Here is a 17810-nt window from a genome sequence, read left to right on the forward strand (position 1 = left end):
TGCCGACAATCCAAATTCCTGTTATTTTTTCTTACATTTTTCAAGTTAAGATTTTTCTTAATTGATTTTTGTGGTAGATATGGATACTACTGTCCATGAAGGGATAAAACTCAATTATATCTTTGAAAGCTGGTAACTAGTTTAAGCTACCTGACAGATTTCCTGCCTTCCATTTCCTGAAGCATACAGCATCTAGAGCGTACGATTATGATTGTTATAGGAAATGTTCAAGTAGAAATATTTCACTCATTTTAGATTGCATCTTCACAGCAACTTTCTTTATAATCTAGGTATTTATATGGCCCTTAGCACAAGAGCATCTGAACAGCTCACAAGCTGTAATAGGATTTAACAGCATCATGTTCATGACAAAAGTATTATTCCCATGTTAGAGAAGATGGACTGGGGCACAGGGTAGATCAAGTGACTTGCCATGGGTCACACAGGAAGGTTTCTTTCTGATCTAGAAAATGAATCCAGGTCTCCTGAGTCTCAGTTTAGGGCTCTAATCAAAGATGCAGAAGAGCATAAAACATGAACTGCAGTAAGGAAGCAGCATTTCAGACTGGAGGTCAGATCTCTGCCGAATCACTGGTGAAATGATTTTGTCAATCACTATGTAGTTCTGCCACATAAAAACCCACTTAGTGACACATGTAGCTACTCATGTGCACTGGAATAGCAGGAGTTCAGCAAGTGAGATTTAAGAAGCAGTGAAAATAGCTCTGTAGAGAAATGAGAAAATCTAGAGAGCCAGCCAGCAGCTGATTACACTCAGTGTACTTTGCATAGCCAAAAACAAACTTAACTCAAGCAGAATGAAGTACGATTATAAAAGGCATTTTATGTGGTGATAGTTAATAAATTCTAAACATTTACATAATTTACTCTAAGATAAATTTCTATTTAACACCACCCATTCTCATTTTGGAGATACAATATTTATAAAAGTATCCTGTATAAAAAGAACTAATCCACAAATTTCAAAAACTTCATTACCACTGAGACGTAATTTGTAACCTGAAAAAAACCAAACCTCAGGCCAGTCTTCTTTCAGATTTAGCTATTCTGCAGCTGTAGAGCTAGCAACCTCTGGCCTACTTTCGGTATGGCGGAGTCTGGCTTTGTGTTTATGTTTGATACAGACAAGCAAAGATTTATAACAATTTATTGACGCAAGAACTATTTCATGCTACATGCCAGAAATTAATCAGAGGAAGAAGAATTCTTTTCAGGCAGCCACTTGGAGGCCGCCTCTTGAATTAAGTGCTAGAGAACATAAACTGAGTTCTTATATGACAAAAGCCATGTGAAAGAAGGAACTATACAACTAACAATAGAAGCAAATACAAAAGTACGCAGATGAAGAGTAATGTTAAAAGTCAGGAAGGAGGCCAGTAGAAAGTGACTCAACTTATTTTAAGTTTTATCCAATCTGCAGCTGGACGTGATAATGTTATGATTGACTATTAGGTAAATATTTTCTTGTAAGAGGAAATAAAATCCTACGCTCTTAACCATGGTTAGAAAATACTCATTATTAGATAGTCAATATAAATCAATGCTATGCCCCTTCACGAATACTGTGTTTAGTTCTGGTGACCCTGTCTCAAAGGTATAAGTGACAAAAAGCAAGAAGCATGGAAATACAAACTGGGCTTGCAGTTGTGAATTTCAAGGGGAGCTTGCAAGTTGGTCACTTTTTTGCCTCTTTTTGTATGAGGCTTTTCAGCCGTAGTTTACAACAGCTGCACTGTCCAATACAAAAAGCCAGACATAACTGAGGAACAAGGTGAATGACGACCCACTTGAGGAAACTAGCTAGAACAATCCTTTCCTTCTGATTGGTTGAAGCTGCATAGGAGAGAAGGCAATGTTAAGCCATATGCTTCTGACTGTACTGCACCAACACCACCTGCTATGGAGCCACCACAATAAAATCTGCCAAGATTTTAAAATATTATATATTTTAAAAACTAATTTCCAGTCGTAGTCATATTCTAATACGAGTAACAGTCACATATATGACTGTCACTCGTATTAGAGTAGGACTACAACTGGAAATCAGTTTCTGCGTGAAGGGTTTGAGACACTTGCTTGTGCACATTGGTATCCACATTCCCTCCTACCGTCAGCCAAGGTGGCATGATAATATTCTGTTAAATGTTCTGCTTCCAAGTTGTCACAGCCATATGCTCCCAGGTCATTAAGTCTAGTCCGGCTGACTGTATAGGCTGCTTGATGCAATCCATGTAGCGGAGTTTAGGACAGCCAACCTTCCTACTGCTTTTTTTAATTCCCTGTATAGAACTTAGGCAGTTGATTGTTATCCATATATATGACTTGGCTGACTTAAGTCATTTGCCTCCCCATTAGCATGTCTTCCACGCTTAGCATGCCTGCCAGTCCTAGTACTTCATTGTTAGTGATTTTGTCAGAGCATTTGCTTCCCATTATAATGCGTACATGTGTTGTTGCAGGCAGTTAAGCTTTTGGTAAGGCGACGATAAAGGGGGCAGGTCTCTAACAAGCAAAACAGCTCTGTAAACTTAGCATTTTGTGGACACTTTGACCTGTCCATCTTGTCCAAAGTCTTTTTCGTAGACGACCAAAAGCTGAGCCTGCTGACTTTAAGCAAGCTGAAAGTTCATTATCAATGCTTGGTGTCATCGGTAACTGTGCTACCTAGGTAGTAGAAGGACTTGACGTCGTTTACTCGGCAGCCATTCAATTTTATTTGTGGTGGTGGAAGTAATGGGTTTCTGCCAGGAGATAGTTGATACAGGATTTCTATTTTCTTTACATTAAATACAAAAGGCCAAAAAGGGATATAGCATGGGCAAAGGAATTCAGCAAATGTTGCAGGTCATTCATGGAAAGGGTGACAAATGCTGAATCATCGACATTCAGAAGATCCTTTATTTCACTTTTAACCTTAAATCAGAGGAGGTTTAGAAGTTATGAACCATCAAACAGATCTTCCATCTGCTGCAGAGAATAAAAATTGAATGCCAACCAACTTGTTGCTCTTCAGAGAGGGAATGATGTCTAGGCTCTTGTTTCCAGGGGGAAGATAATATCCCTTTATCTGAGAAGGAATAAGGATGAGTTTGCTTGCTTTAGGATGCTACAGCAACAGGGAAATTGACCATCTCTTCTTGGAGTAACACGTGGCTATGATTTAAACACCTGATAGACTGCAGAATAAGTTTCCGAACTCTTCAATTAATTGTATTTATTTCCAACAAAAGAGCTGCAGAAACACTTATAACCTAACAGAAATCTTAAATTGGGATTTGAAAAGATTCAAAAGAAATAACTCAAGTTTCTTAATAGCCAACCTATTTAAAAGTTTACAATGTTGAAAATCCAATTCCCTTTGTAACTAGAAATGCAATGCAATATCTTTTACACAACGCAAGTCAGCAAAAAAAGTACAAACAGTTTTTAAAATATCCTTTGCAAGTCCATTTTTTATCCCTCCTTTGCAAAGCCATGTCTGAAAACTACTAAATTCTAAAAAAAATTCTGCCTAAAGAAAGATCACTTGATTAGAGAGACTCACCAGAGTGGATCAAAACTGCTGAAGCCCTGTTACGTGGGTAAGACTTACCCCTCCGGTCTTCCATTTTAAACCAGGAAAAATCTTTGCCCTCTTCTAATTAAAACCCACCCCATTACTAGCTTCACACCCAAAACAACTATGCGTAGAAGCAGTTGCATTTATCCTGCCCTTTCAATTAAAAGTTGGAACCGGCATCAAAGTCTTAAAGTAGTTCATTTGAAGTGAAGGTATCACCTAGAATCAAAATGCACAACACAACAAAGTACATGGTCAATAAATAAGTGGCACACAAAAAATAGCTACTCTGCTCTGAAGGTTGCTGCAGTTGTCATGGAACTGCCTCAGATTTTTATCTCACAGGAAGAAATACAGGTTATCTAAAGCCAAGGCTGGCAGTTCAAGGCTCATAAACTGAACCTCATCATGCCTGTTACAATTCCCATATAAAGCTGCTTCTGTGGTTTGGCAGTGTAATACCTGAAAACAAAATGAGTAGGTGAATTCTTGTGTTGAAGGAGAGGTTTGGGATTATTAGTTTTGTGATTTCTCTGGATTTCACTGTCTGCCTCCCTCCCCATCCCTCATTCCGACCTCAGTCCTGTGAACAGCAGAAATACAGATGAAGGCCTTTTACAGGCCCTCTCCTGTATTCCGCCAATGTTTAAGTGTATCTACTGAAAAGAACGAGAGTTTGTGGCACTTTAAAGACTAACAAATTTAATTTTTGTAGGCATAAGCTTTCGTGAGACTCAGCTCACTTTGTCAGATGCAGAGGTAGAAAGACACAGCTATACTAAGAAGAGTGCTTCTTTTGGCTTAGCTGACTTTTTTTGGGGGGGGGGGGGGAGAGGGGGGGAGGAGGAGAGGAGAAGAAGGAAACATGTCCAGATTAGAGATCCACTGCGAATTAAGTCACCTATCTTTCCTCCTTACTGCTTGTTGCCCTTAAGGTAGCCCTGTAAGCCATCCAGTTCAAGTTTTCTTCTCTGCTCACAAAGCAATCAGCTCAGTCTTTGGTGGCACCAATGGCCACTCAGAGGCATATAAGCCCTCTAGCAAATGGAGAAATGGGCCGGGGGCAGAGAGAGGAGGAGAAGCAGTGTGAGCAGAAGAAAGCTCATAAGAGAGGAAGGATAGAGAAAAGATATTGGGGAAGAGGACTGGAAAGAGAAATGGCATCAACCGTACCAACACTGTACAAATGGACAACTGGGCACCCATTCTGCCAATCCAGCTCTCAAGACGATGACAAAAAAATAGCTGCAGACACCAACCTAGCAGCTAAAAGCCTGCTAAAGCCAATCAATAAGGACAGCATAGAAAGGTTAACACCTTAGAAGTTTTACATGTTACTGACTTCTGTTAATCATCATCCCTGTAACAGTTAGGTAAAAATATACTGATCAACTCCATTTTAAAGCACCACAACCAGTGTTGAGCCAATTCATCATTCAACTTCTGAGAAAAGATTTTTACAGAAGAGATGTAGCTATGGGGAGTAAAGCTATCCAATACTCATTCCATCATTACCAACTGATATCTGTGTGATCTAAATATAAAAATGAACACTATATACACACCAATAAAAATACTTTTCATTCATTTATACATACACAGATGGTTTGGGCATGAAGTTGTTCTGCACTTTGTCTGAACTTTTGAACATTCCACTTGACAAATCTCACTGGTCTAGCAAACGTACTTCATATCTTTTCAGGTTGTTAAGAGACAAAGGCCTTCAAACAAAAGATTCAGTGCAACTCAAGGCAAATAGTTCGGGGAGCAAAGGAAAAAAAAAAGAGCTTGTCAAGGGCTTTAGAGAACAGTAAAATTTACATACCCATCCATAATTATTCCATTGCTGAAGCAGGCACCGGGTGTTCAGTGCTCTCTTACAACTGGGAAGTATCCATTAGTAAACTCAATCTCCACAAACAGGAGCAAAACTTAAAGAAGAAAACTGAACCAAGAGAAAAAACAGCTTTCTTCCTCCTTCCTCCCCCTCACTATATGTCGGGTGTTAGTGAAAGAAAGCCTAGAGAAAGACTATGAATCTTTTGTCCAAAAGCTTCATCAGACAAAGACAACACACACCTATTTTAAAGGAATGGTTAAGAGAAAACACTGAAGACCAGGTAACCATACCACAAAATTACTTGAACAAAAACACTGTGCTGATCTGCACAGGAAACAGCCACATATGTGAAGGAGCAAGCCTTGAAAGAAAGGTGATTTTTATGGACAATTTGTAGGCTTGGTAAACTACTGAAAACAGTAGATATGGCTGCCTTGCAGCCCTTCTTAGGTCACCCATATAATACTGAAATTATATCCATTTACTTCAAGGATTAGTTCTGCATGAACAGAATCTGAATGACTTGACTATTTAAAGTGTGCAACTCATTCTCCTAGTTGAGGAAGAGCTTGGCACAGAAGGAACCAATTTATTTACCCTCAAAACAATTTTTGGAGTTGAAATGCTGATGCAAGCCTGAGAATCATCTCACCTGAAAAAAACCTGCACGCAAGGATTCCAGGTAAGTAAGGCCCCCAAACTTACTCTCATGGCTAATGCAACTGCTAACTGGAATAACATTTAATAGAAAGTATTGGGAAGGCTTCACCACATATTTAAAAGAGATGATTCAGGGATTACCTGAAGTCTCATGTCTTTCTACTAATCTGACAGCATCTCTCTAGAGACACATTTTAAGGAATTGGGACGTAAGGGTCCTGCAAGAAAAAACAAAAACTGAATTTGCCTTGAATTGAATGCTGTCTAGCTGAGTTCTCTCAATAGGGCAGAGGATAATCTAGTTCCTTATTCTGGAAATTCCACTGATAGAAGAGTTGGTCGGTTTCAGAGGTACATCACCACCATGTAACAGCTACCACTTCCAGCTCTGTCTTAATATAACAAGTCCAGGAAGGCAAATCCTTGAAGTTCCTAGAAGAAGAAAGTTTTGAAATCTTTCCCTGAACAACTGGACTAGATTAGGGAGTCTGAGATGAGCCAGACTCCAGGGACAACTTTAGAGTGGGTTCACGCTTTAGCGTGGGTGTTCGTGGCCAATGCTATACAGGAGTATAAAATAGATCTGGTCATCCCTTCTGGCCTTAAACTCTGACTAAGAAGTGGTTCCACAGAACCAATGAGAAGACGAGGGTTCAAGATACTGACCACAACCAGGACTAGCTAAGGCCCTTCCTGGAAGAAAGGAGATAAAAATACCTGGTTACAGTGGCAGTCAGAGTTGGTGATGATGGTTGAAAGGAGGGGCCCTGTGCAATGGGTTTTTCCTGCCCCTCTAACATACCAGCCTCTTGTAGGCTCTCCTGGACAACAGTAGTTGTGACCTGGCTCAGGGGGTTTCAGTGCCACCCTTGGCCTACCTGGTCTCCCGTCATAATGATGGCTGGGCCAAACCTGAGTGGTGCTTGGACCCCAGAAGTGGCAGTGCCTGGAGCAGGGAGGCAAGCCCAGCCAGCCCCATGGGACAGGAGCCACAAGAGCTGTCACATGACCCTTAGAAACAATTTCCCATCCCAACCCATATATTGACAAACCCTGGCCTAGAGGAACTTGGGTCTCAACTCCATTGGAAGAAGAGAGTTGGAGACAGTCAATTCTCTGAAAAGTTCCACCTGCTGGCACTACATTGTAAATTTAGAGAGAATTTAAACAGAGGTGGAAGACCAGGAAGAATAATCCAGTTGTAATGGATCATGGAGTGCCAGGTGCCCACGAGGGAAAAGGAAACAGCTTGAGAGGAAATATACTCTTCTGAAGTACAGTTAAAAATGACGACGATACTTGGACACTCTGTGCTTCAAGTTAAAGTAATTTTTCCCCCCTTATTCAAAGAACATTTTTGCCCCAATACAACTTTTTCAAAAGGTTCTTTATTGCCAGAAAAGAAGTCACTTTCATTTAAAACCCATTTTGAGATGCATCAATAACAAACTTCTTAGCGTTTAAAACAGAATATAAAATATTTAATTTATGGCACATAATGCTTTAGAGAGAATAATTGATTAAACAAGCAAGAGGCTTGTATGTATATAGTAAAAAATGGTTTTCCATGCCTCATTGATCTATGGAATAAGAAAGTACAGTGGGTTCTTATATCTGGTCAGATAACATGCCATAAGAAAGTACTTTAATAATCTAGTAGATATCAATGCGTGACTCTCTAACTTGTTTTGCCAGTGCTCTGCAATTATGAACCTTCCTGCTCTGCATATGAAACTGCTCACTAGTTTTTAAATGATTTTTCTGTGGAACTTTCCATATCAGATATGCAACGCATTCTTAAACTTCAATATTCTTAATCAAATTTTGAGTATTTTGGAACTTAATTTGCATCCCTGCAAGCATAGCTTTGAAGCAGCAACATGAATGCAAATTTTACACTCAAAATTAGCAAGAGAAGCTTTCATAAACACAATGCTTCATTCAACATGAAAACATTATTTTTTACAATAAAATTAAGATACGTATAAATCAACTGAGTGATTAACCTTAAGTTTTTTTTGTGTTTGTGTTTAAAGAATCTTTATGTATAAAAGTGACCATTACAACAATTTATGCTAATTTAGACAAATTAAAGTTCCAGAACTTTTTCTTGGGGGTGGCGGGGGTGGGGAAGGGAGACAGAAGAAGGGCAAGAATCAACGAAGGGCCGGACACTTAAAACAAAGGGGTTCTAATTTACTATAGTAAGATACTGAATGTGTATTTTAGAACATGGTTCAGAAAAACTGGATTGAGGAATATGATAGGGTAGACATACCCAAAATACAAGACGTCTCCTTTAAGTCCATTGAGGATATTGCCATGTAGATTTAAATTTATCTAGGTAGCATTTAGACACTAGGTGCGAAAGCTACAGAGGACAGAAAGATAAATAGTCCCCACATAAGGAAAAAGCTGATCTGAAAAGTCACATTATATATTCTTGCCTACTAAAAAGCAGCATTCCAATCAATCATTATAATGCCAGCTTACAGCTTTTAGTAAAAGAAATAGTCAATAGATTGTTAGCAGGATAGATATGTAGAATTATTTTACTTGAAAGTAAATAATCCATATCTGGACAGTTTCTTTCACTTGCTTTCCACGCCTGACCTATGAGTCTGCTTTTCACAGCCATCTCAAAGTGTGGAGAAATACCACCATCCCAAATAAAGGGATATGCTGGTGAGCAAGGAAGACTATGGAATTTTCAAATATTTTTCATTTCTAACTTGTTTGCACATAATGAGCAACTGATATGAATCTAAACCTTTTTTTTTTAAATATAAAAGAAGCAGCTGCAAGTCATCTTTTCGTCATAGTAGTGAAGTCCACTAAAGTTATCACCAGCAACACGTGTTCTTCCTATCTAATTTTTGCAAATTTGCAACCAAACCTGTTGAAACCTATTCTCAACAATATGCTACAACATCATCAAGTCTTACTAGAACTAAGAAGCCCCAATGAAGAATCAAGTCAAAGCACTGTTCCAAGACTTTTCATTTGATACAAAAATGACTAAATACTCACTATTCCATTTCTATTAAGAAAAAGAAAGGAGTAGATTTTTTTTTTTTAAATCAGAGTTAAGCAAGCATAGGTTATAAAGCCCAGTTTACTACAAGAGTGGAAGTCAGACTCACTAGCCACAGCTCAGAGATTATGCTTCAGTGTCTTGGGTAGAATAAGTGTGTCAAGCCAGTTTATAATGCTGGAAGTAACTGAGGGGTAAATACACAATAGGGTGAGTCTAACCTGTTTGCTTAACCAACTGCTCAAATACCCACAGGAAAGGGAGAAGAGAGAGATTTAAATGTAGTCTTTTCCACTAACATATCAATGTGCTACAAAATGTCTTGCTCAAGAAAATTAAGTATGTTGGTTTCAAAAAAATGGTGTTTTACTACATGAAGACAAACTTAAACTACAGGAAATGACATGTCACTAGATGTGAAATTAGATACGTCCTTGCTGACTAAGTTTCATCCTGACCCTAAACATTATCTTGTTTAAAGCCTAGTTTTCTTAGTTATACTTTGCAATAATTTCAATATGATCTATTCTAGTATTACATAATTCTTACTATTCAAAGTATTTTTTCCAGAAAGTGAGAATAAGATTCATATTTCCCTCCAACAATACTGAATAACCTGCTAATAATAATAATGGGTGAACTGGACTAGGGATATTACCATTGAAACGTTTAGGCTTTAAACAGACGTTTAAAACATTTAAACAGCTGATTACCATTTAAACAGGAATGGGGGGGTGCGGGAGGCACGAAGAAATTGTATAAATCGAGCAGTTAAAGGAGTAGTTATTCCAATTATTTTGCATCCAGCCAATACAATAAATCTCGTGTTCTATCCTCACATCAGTACCATTGCTAGAGTGCACATTGGTACACAGTTTTCACCACATTTCTACATCACTTCAGGTATAGGACAAGGAGGCACTCTCACTCTGGCACCATTCTGTCGAGCTACTGTCTGGGTATCAGGACTTGCGCTCCAAATATCGGAATCAAGGTTGGTCAAGGCAAGCTTATAGCCAGGACTACGCAGATGACACTGCCTTGCTTGTCGAGAATAAGTCAGGTAATTTCAACCCCACCTTCCAAAGTCTCTAAAACACCACCCATGCTATGGGGTTGAAAATCTCATGTCAGAAGACCAAGGCTCAGAACCCTGGAGCTAGGCCATTAGAACCCCAAGTACAGGTGGAGTCAAGTACTGTGGACAACAGTGAGTAGTTTTTCTACCTAGGCTGCAGAGTTCAAATGGTCACAAACCAGACTTTTTGATATAGAGACCTTACAGCCTCCTGTATGAAGTCTATGTCTTGCTTATGAATGCAAAAACATCTTTGTGCCGAGATAAAGTTGAGGATATACCAAACTTGTATACTACCTGTTTTGCTAAATGGGTCAGAAACCTAAACCCTCTTACTTCGAGTCGCAAGAGGCATTCCATATGTGCTGTCAGCACCAAATCTTGAGAATGAAGTGATTCAACTTTGTGTGAATGTCAGTCTCAGATCTGGCATTCCTTTAGTTACTCATTATACTGAGAAGCATCATTGTGTGCTCTTCAGCCATGTCTCCAGAATGGACAAAAACCACAGCACTCTGTGCTCCCAAACTCTCCAACACATGAAGGGGTGCAAGCCCCAGCCCTACCTGGACCGCCAACAGGGCTGCCACAGAGATTCATGGATTTACAGGATTGAGCCAGATTTAGATACATCACTACACAATGCCTGATGCAACGCCATCAGCTGTGGTCACTCTGGATGGTGTTATGGTCCTTTGTAGACTGATGTTTGATGAATACTCTTCAATATGTTGTCGCTCCCCGATACATATCCCACCTTTTCAAACTAAGTTTTTGATTCAGCTATACCACAATCTTATTATAGCCGTTTCAACATATCCCACTTGTGGTAAGTTTGGGGAGAGAGGAAGAGGAGAACATCTTGTGTCACTTCATATTTACCAAAAGCAAGGTTTCAGCATCTACTCAAGTTGAGCCAGAACCTTCCCTTGGGCTGTGCACATCATTAGCAATAATTAATGGGAGCAATATAACTAAAACAAGTATTAGATCTGACAACAGATCTAGAGACTGGTGTTGGCAAGGTTCAGAAGAACTAGCCCAGAAAAAACAGTTCCTTATTGTCTGTAACTGTTTTTCGAGATGTGTTGCTCATGTCCATTCCAAGAACATGTGCTGCGTGCACAGTCATCGGAAGGCTTTCCCCCCAGTGGTACCCGTCAGGTTGGTGTAGGTGCCTCCTGGAGTGGCACCTCCATGGCGCTGTATATAGGAGCCTGCTGACCCCCCGTCTCTCCTGTTCCTTCTCGCTGATCAGCTCCGACAAGAGGGGTAAACGGGTGGATCTCAAAGACATGAGCAACACCTCTCAAAGAACAACAGTTACAGAAGGTAAGTAACTTTTTTCTTCATGTGCTTGCTCATGTCAATTCCAAGCAGGTGATTCCCAAGCAGACCAATGGAGGAGTGGTCAGAGCTCACGAGATTGCTAACTGGAGCACTGCTCTACCAAATGCCGCGTCATCCCTGTCATGCTGGGTAATGGCATATGTGATGTAAATGTGTGTATAGAAGACCAGGTTGCGGCCCTACAGATTTCCTGTGTGGGAATATGAGCCAGGAACACTGCTGATGAGGCCTGAGCCCTCATGGAATGCGCTGCTAGAGTCAGAGCTGGCACCTTGGCTAGCTCGTAACACGCTCTTATACAAGAGGTAATCCAGGACGAAATCCTCAGAGAATACCGGGAGTCCTCTCATCTTATCTTGTACAGCGATAAAAAGCTGATTCAATTTACAAAAAGATTTAGTTCACTCTATATAAAATGCCATTGCCCGTCTGACATCCAGGGAGTGGAGACTACGTTCCCTGCTGCTGGCATGCGGCTTTGGAAAGACGACTGGTAAGAAAAATCTCTTGACAAGTGTGAAATTGAGAGACCACCTTGTGCAGGAAAGACGGGTGCGGGCAGCGGCTGCACTTTGTCCTTATGAAATACTGTATAGGGGGGCTCTGAGGTCAATGCCTTGAGTTCAGACACTCTCGTTGCTGAAGTGATAGCAACGAAGAAGGCTACCTTCCACGAGAGGTACAATAAGGAACATGACGCTAAGGACTCAAATGGGGGCCCATCAACTTACTGAGCACCAGGTTAAGATTCCCATGCCAGGATTGGACGACGTACTGGAGGGTAAAATCTCTAAGTCCTTGAGGAAACGGAACACCCGAGGGTTGGCAAATATCAAACAGCCCCCTTCTCCTGGGTAGAAAATGGAGATCGCCACCAAATGAACCTTCACAGATGCGACTGCCAAAACTAACTGCTTCAAGTGCAGTAGGTAATCCAGTGTAAGTGGCAGTGGAACCTGCACTGGAGAAATACCTTTTTGTATTGATCACAATGAGAATCTTTTCCATTTAGCTAAGCATACTGCTCTGGTGGATGGCTGTCTGCTACCAAAGAGAACCTCCTGCACTTGCTCCAAACACTCTGCCTTCCTCAGGTTCAACCATGCAGCTTCCACGCTGTGAGATGAAGGAACTCTAGGCTGGGATGGCGAAGCTGACCATGGTTCTGCATGATCAGTTTCGGAACCAACAGCAGGGCGATCGAGGTGTCTATGCACAGCTGCAACAGCATTGTGTACCAGTGTTGTCTGGGCTACACTGGGGCTATAAGTATAACCAAGGGCTCATATCTCCTGATTTTCAGAAGGACCTTGTGAACAAGAGAGAATGGTGGGAATGCATAGAACTGGTGGTGAATCCAAGGAACGAGGAATGCATCTGCCATGGAACCAGGGCTGTGCCCACACTAGGAGCAAAACTGACACTTCCTGTTGGACCGTGTAGCAAAGAGGTTTACTTGGGGAAACCCCCACCACTGGAACATGTTTCTCATGATATCCGCGTGGAGAGACCACTCATGGGTGTTGAAGGAGTGGCTGAGATGGTCCACCAGCTCATTCTAGGAACCGGGCAGGTAGGACACTTCAAGGTGTACGGAGTGGGTGATGCAGAAGTCCTAGAGTTTGATGGCTTCCTGGCACAGGGGAGAGGAACATGCTCCCCCATCTGTTCATATAGAACATCGCCGTGGAGTTGTCTGCCAAACATCACGTGTTGGTTGGCGATTCTCAGCGGAGGCCCCCAGTGGAGTAGACCTTCCTCCTGAATAGGTCCAGTCGCTCAGGCTCCTTCGCTTTAGGTGTTGGGCCCTGCTGCCCCTGCCTTTCCTTTTCGTTCACCACAAACACAACGAGCGAACCAGGCTTAGGGTGAGTGAAAAGGTACTCGGACCCTTTAGAGGGAGCAAAATATTTCCTCTCTATCTCTTTTGCTATCGGTGGGATAGAGGCAGGTGTGCCACAGTGTCTACGGACTCACGGACCTCGTCTGCCTGCAGACCCAAGTTTAGGGCCACCTTTCTCAACACCTCCTGGTGGGCCCTATTGTCCATGAGAATAGTGGTGGTTGATGTCCCCGCTACTACTTCGTCAGGAGAGGAAGACGATGAGGCCCTGGGTCCCACCTCAGCCTCGGGGATGTCCTGGCATAAAGGGCCCTCCCAACCCGGGGCCTCTCTACAGGCATTAGGACCTGCCTTGGTGCCAGGATCTTCCTCTTCAGCACCACACACCACACCAACTGCACCACCTCCCTGTGTCCGCTGGCCGCGGTGCTGCGCGGAATGGTTCTGTGTTCAGAGACACCAGCTACCTGGCTCTCTGAGGCGATTGAATGGGGCCCCTAGCCTGGGACCCATGGGCTTGGTGGTACGCTCACAGGGTCCAGAAGGGCCATTGCTAGGGCACCTGCATGGGCCAAGATCCAGTGTGGGGTGCTTGCCCCTATCCTCCATGTAGTACCATCTCTCCAACCTGTACCTCCTTCAGGTACCAGAGTCCACCTCTGAGTCCAATGATCTGGACTGACTGTGGAGACCACAGTGGTGCCAAGGTAGCTGTGGCCTTTGAGCAGCGCCGCAGTACAGGTAATCACTGCCTAGGTGAGGGTATCGGCCCAGAGATGCGGATGACTCGTGCCAGGGCAAAAGTGACCTGTGCCACATCATTGGTGGCTTGCCTCTAGACCAGCGGTTCTCAACCGGTGGTACGCGTACCACCGGTGGTACTTACAAGAAGGCCGTACCACGCCGCCGAATCCGCCGCCGGAAGTGCCCTCCTGCCCGCCCTTGCGAAACTTTGCCGCCAAAAATGGGCAAACGGCAGAAGGGATTTGGCAGCGGGTATTGTTTCCCCCATGTCTCTCCCCACCGCCGCAAAACCCCGCCGCAAATCCCTCCCGCCACCGCCGCGAAACCCCGCCGCTGCCGCAAGTCCTCTCCCTTTTTTTCCCCGAGTGGTACTCGGGTCGGGTACAGTCAGGTCAAGTGGTACTTGACCTGACTGTACCTGGTACTCGGGGAAAAAAAGGTTGAGAACCGCTGCTCTAGACGGCACCGCAACTAGCAGTGCTGGAGGGCTTGGGTTTGGCACCTTCTCTCCTGAGATGGGGGACTGCTGTGCCATCATGGCAATTGGGTCCTGTGCCGCCTCAAGTGTATCTGGTGTGGAGGGGATGTCCAGCTTACCAGGCTTGCAGGTGGCCTCTGAGGAGCCACTGTCAACGGTCCTGGGGACCTCTGCACCAAATGCAGCAAGTGTCCTTGTCCATAGGCGAGTGCCCCCATCTGCCCTGTGCTTTTTACAGGGCACTGACGAAGTGAAGCAGTGCCAAACTTGTAGCAGGATCGGCGGGGCTTGAAGCCTTGGGCCTGAAGGCATACCCCAGAGCCCCGGGGAGGGGAGCTCCAGAAACAGGGAACTCCTTGCCGCTACTTAACACTGATCTATAACTATATAACTAAAAAAGTGATTAACTATTTAACTATTTTCAGGAACCGCTAAGAACATGAGGAATGCTCGCAGAAGCAAGAAGACAGAAGCTCCAACAACCGTCCTGGGCAGTAAGAAGGCACAGGAGAGGCAGTGGATCTGCAGGCCCCTATATACAGTGCCATGGAAGCACCACTCCAGGGGGCGCTTATTCCGACCCTGAGGGAAAAACCTTCCAACGACTGTGCACACGGCTCTCACACACCTGCTGGGAATTGACATGAGCAAGCACTCGAAGAATAGATTTCTACCTAACATTACAAAGTATGTTTTAAAAGAAATAGGCAATAAGAATATCCTAGAGTAAACCAGAGGAAAATAAGTCATGATTCACCCACGGAAGTCTAGCTCAACACTTGGCAAGAAAATTGAATCTCTAGTCAAAACAAAAGGTCAGGATTAAAAAATGAGGCAAACTAACACTTGACTGAAGTCAAAATTTCATACTTGACAGGAATTAAGGTAACATGATAGGGTGTAAGGTACAAGATTAAATGGCCCCTTCTAAGGAAAGAGCTGTATGTAGCTTGTACTGACCATCATGCCACACACCCACCCACCCAATGATGACAAGGGCAAGATCATTCTCCCTCACACCCCAGATTTTCTTTATTTCCCTAACACCCTGCATTGAAAGAACAAGGAGCCAGATGAAACTAGAATCATGCCAGTTAAGATGAGGTCTTAACTTTTATCAGCGTCCCACATTTCCTAAGCAGCTCTCATTCATGTCAATAATTACATTCTACATCAGGGTGTTAAACATCCGGCTCATGGGCCGGATATGGCCCACCAACCCTTCTGGTCTAGCCCTGGCGGCAGCATGCGCTGCCGCAACATCTCACAACATTGTACTCTCTGGCGGCATCATGCACTGCCACGAGATCTGTATACTCTAGCGGCAGCCCATGGAGTGCTATGAGCACGAGACAGCACTCCAAAAAGGCGGGAGAGGGACAGTGTGGTCTTGGGGCATCGTGTAGTACTAGAATTCTTAATCATTGATCGATTCTTTTAATTATAAAATAATAGTAGCTGTAGAAGTGAATTTACCGCAGTTTTTATATTGCTGATATCTAGCAAATAAAATATAATACTACATAAAAATGGTTGTGCCTAGTATTTCAATTTATGGTATGTATGGCCCACTTGAAGTACATTTAATTCAAATCTGGCCCGCCATAGCAAATAAGTTTGACACCCCTGCTCTACGTGTAACTCCACTTACATACCAAATACTTAAATTGCAGTACAAATTCCATGTTAGGAATGATCAAGTTTGATCATTACTCTGAACATTCATAGAAATTTCAAGTGCTGATTTTCTTTTCTTTTTTTTAATCTCTTTAACAAATATCTTTCATCTTTAAAGAGTTCAGGTAGGAAGTGCCAAGTCAGTTTAAAGTAACACACAAGCAGGTAAGTGGGAGCAGGATGTATTACTCACCTAGGCAGGTAAAAACATTTCAGAGTAAACTGTGCTAAAGCATAGCTAGGATTCACTCACTGTGAAAGAGAAAAGGTAATCAAACAAATACAAACCAAATCTGGTCCTAACTAAGTCATTTTTAAAGTTTCCAAATGCCCTTCCACCTGGAAGTGGGATTCTTTGCTGTGTCATCAGTAAGGGGCAGGGCCAGGAGTAACAGCTACCAATAAAAAAAAGGACAAAAAGCTCTGGATGCTATTATCTCTAACAGCAGCAGAAGTCAGATGAGCTGTGACAAGGGAAGGAGAAGCAAAGAAGTACCTGTGCTGCTACCCTACCCTCACCAAGGCTTCTGGTAGCAGCCCGACTGAAGGCGATTCATTCCCTCCCATAGTATCACTGATAAATTGCCTCTGGGGAATAAAAGGCATTTTACTAAGAGGGTGCTCTTTTTAGAGATGTTCTCTGAGAAATGTCCCACAGCATCCCACTGATGTGGGGAAAGCACAATGCCACAAAACTCTTATTCCTGCTTCAAGTGTGAGCGTGAGAGTGAGAGAGAGAGATAATATGTAACTATTCATTAATTTGGGACAGTTCATCACAGCAACTGTTCAAACTGGAGACCTTTGTGCCATTTCAGTTTTTCCCCCTTGCAAATATTCCAGCACTCTATTTATTAAAACAAAAAAACAAAAAAACAAAAAACAAAAGCAAGACCGATATTTAGTCTCCACACTACATAATGCCAGATACAAACTTAAAGAGCTAAAATAAAGAAAATGCTTCTTTTAGTTACCTGCTAACCGTTTATTCAGTTCTGAGCCAAGATTTTCAAAGACAGGAACCTAATTATAGACCCTTCCATCCTTACTTAGGGGCTCCTAAATCAGTGGGGAGTGATTCTCAGTATTACTAAGGACAACACCTAGTATCTCCAATTGACTTCCTTGGCTCTATGCCCAGTATCAGAAACATTTAAAAGATTATGTCAAGTTAACTTTGGCCTAACACAAAAGGTTTTGCAAAAAAGGAAAAAGGTTACAAAATCCGACATTAATTGAAATGCCATATTTTGGGGGGAACGGGGTGTCTGCTTTTTTGAGAATAAGATTAACAAAACATTGTGTTAGTTCAGGAAAACCTGAAAGCAGAACTGACCAGATTAGTTTCCCTACCCAAATTAAGTAAACTGCAAAGAGTCATCCTTTTTTTAGCTGAACCATATCCCTTCAAAATGTTAAAATTCCCCTATTTATTTTAAACACACTACAGACTACACACTAAGTTGGAAAAGTGTAGATATGTCTCATCTATGTCTATCAGAGAACCAAGTTTCAGAGGGCTACTT

The 17810-nt window shown here is 42.4% G+C and overlaps 1 protein-coding gene across 3 annotated transcripts in view; it reads right to left on the bottom strand.

Moving 5' to 3' along the window:
• HDAC4 (histone deacetylase 4) overlaps positions 1–17810 on the bottom strand; it is a 403085-nt gene that overhangs the window by 337130 nt on the left and 48145 nt on the right. The window lies entirely within an intron of this gene.

This window comes from Emydura macquarii, unplaced genomic scaffold, assembly GCF_026122565.2.
Source record: "Emydura macquarii macquarii isolate MOO-44397 ecotype Brisbane River unplaced genomic scaffold, CSIRO-AGI_Emac_v2 contig_1253, whole genome shotgun sequence".
Lineage (NCBI taxonomy): Eukaryota > Metazoa > Chordata > Testudines > Chelidae > Emydura > Emydura macquarii.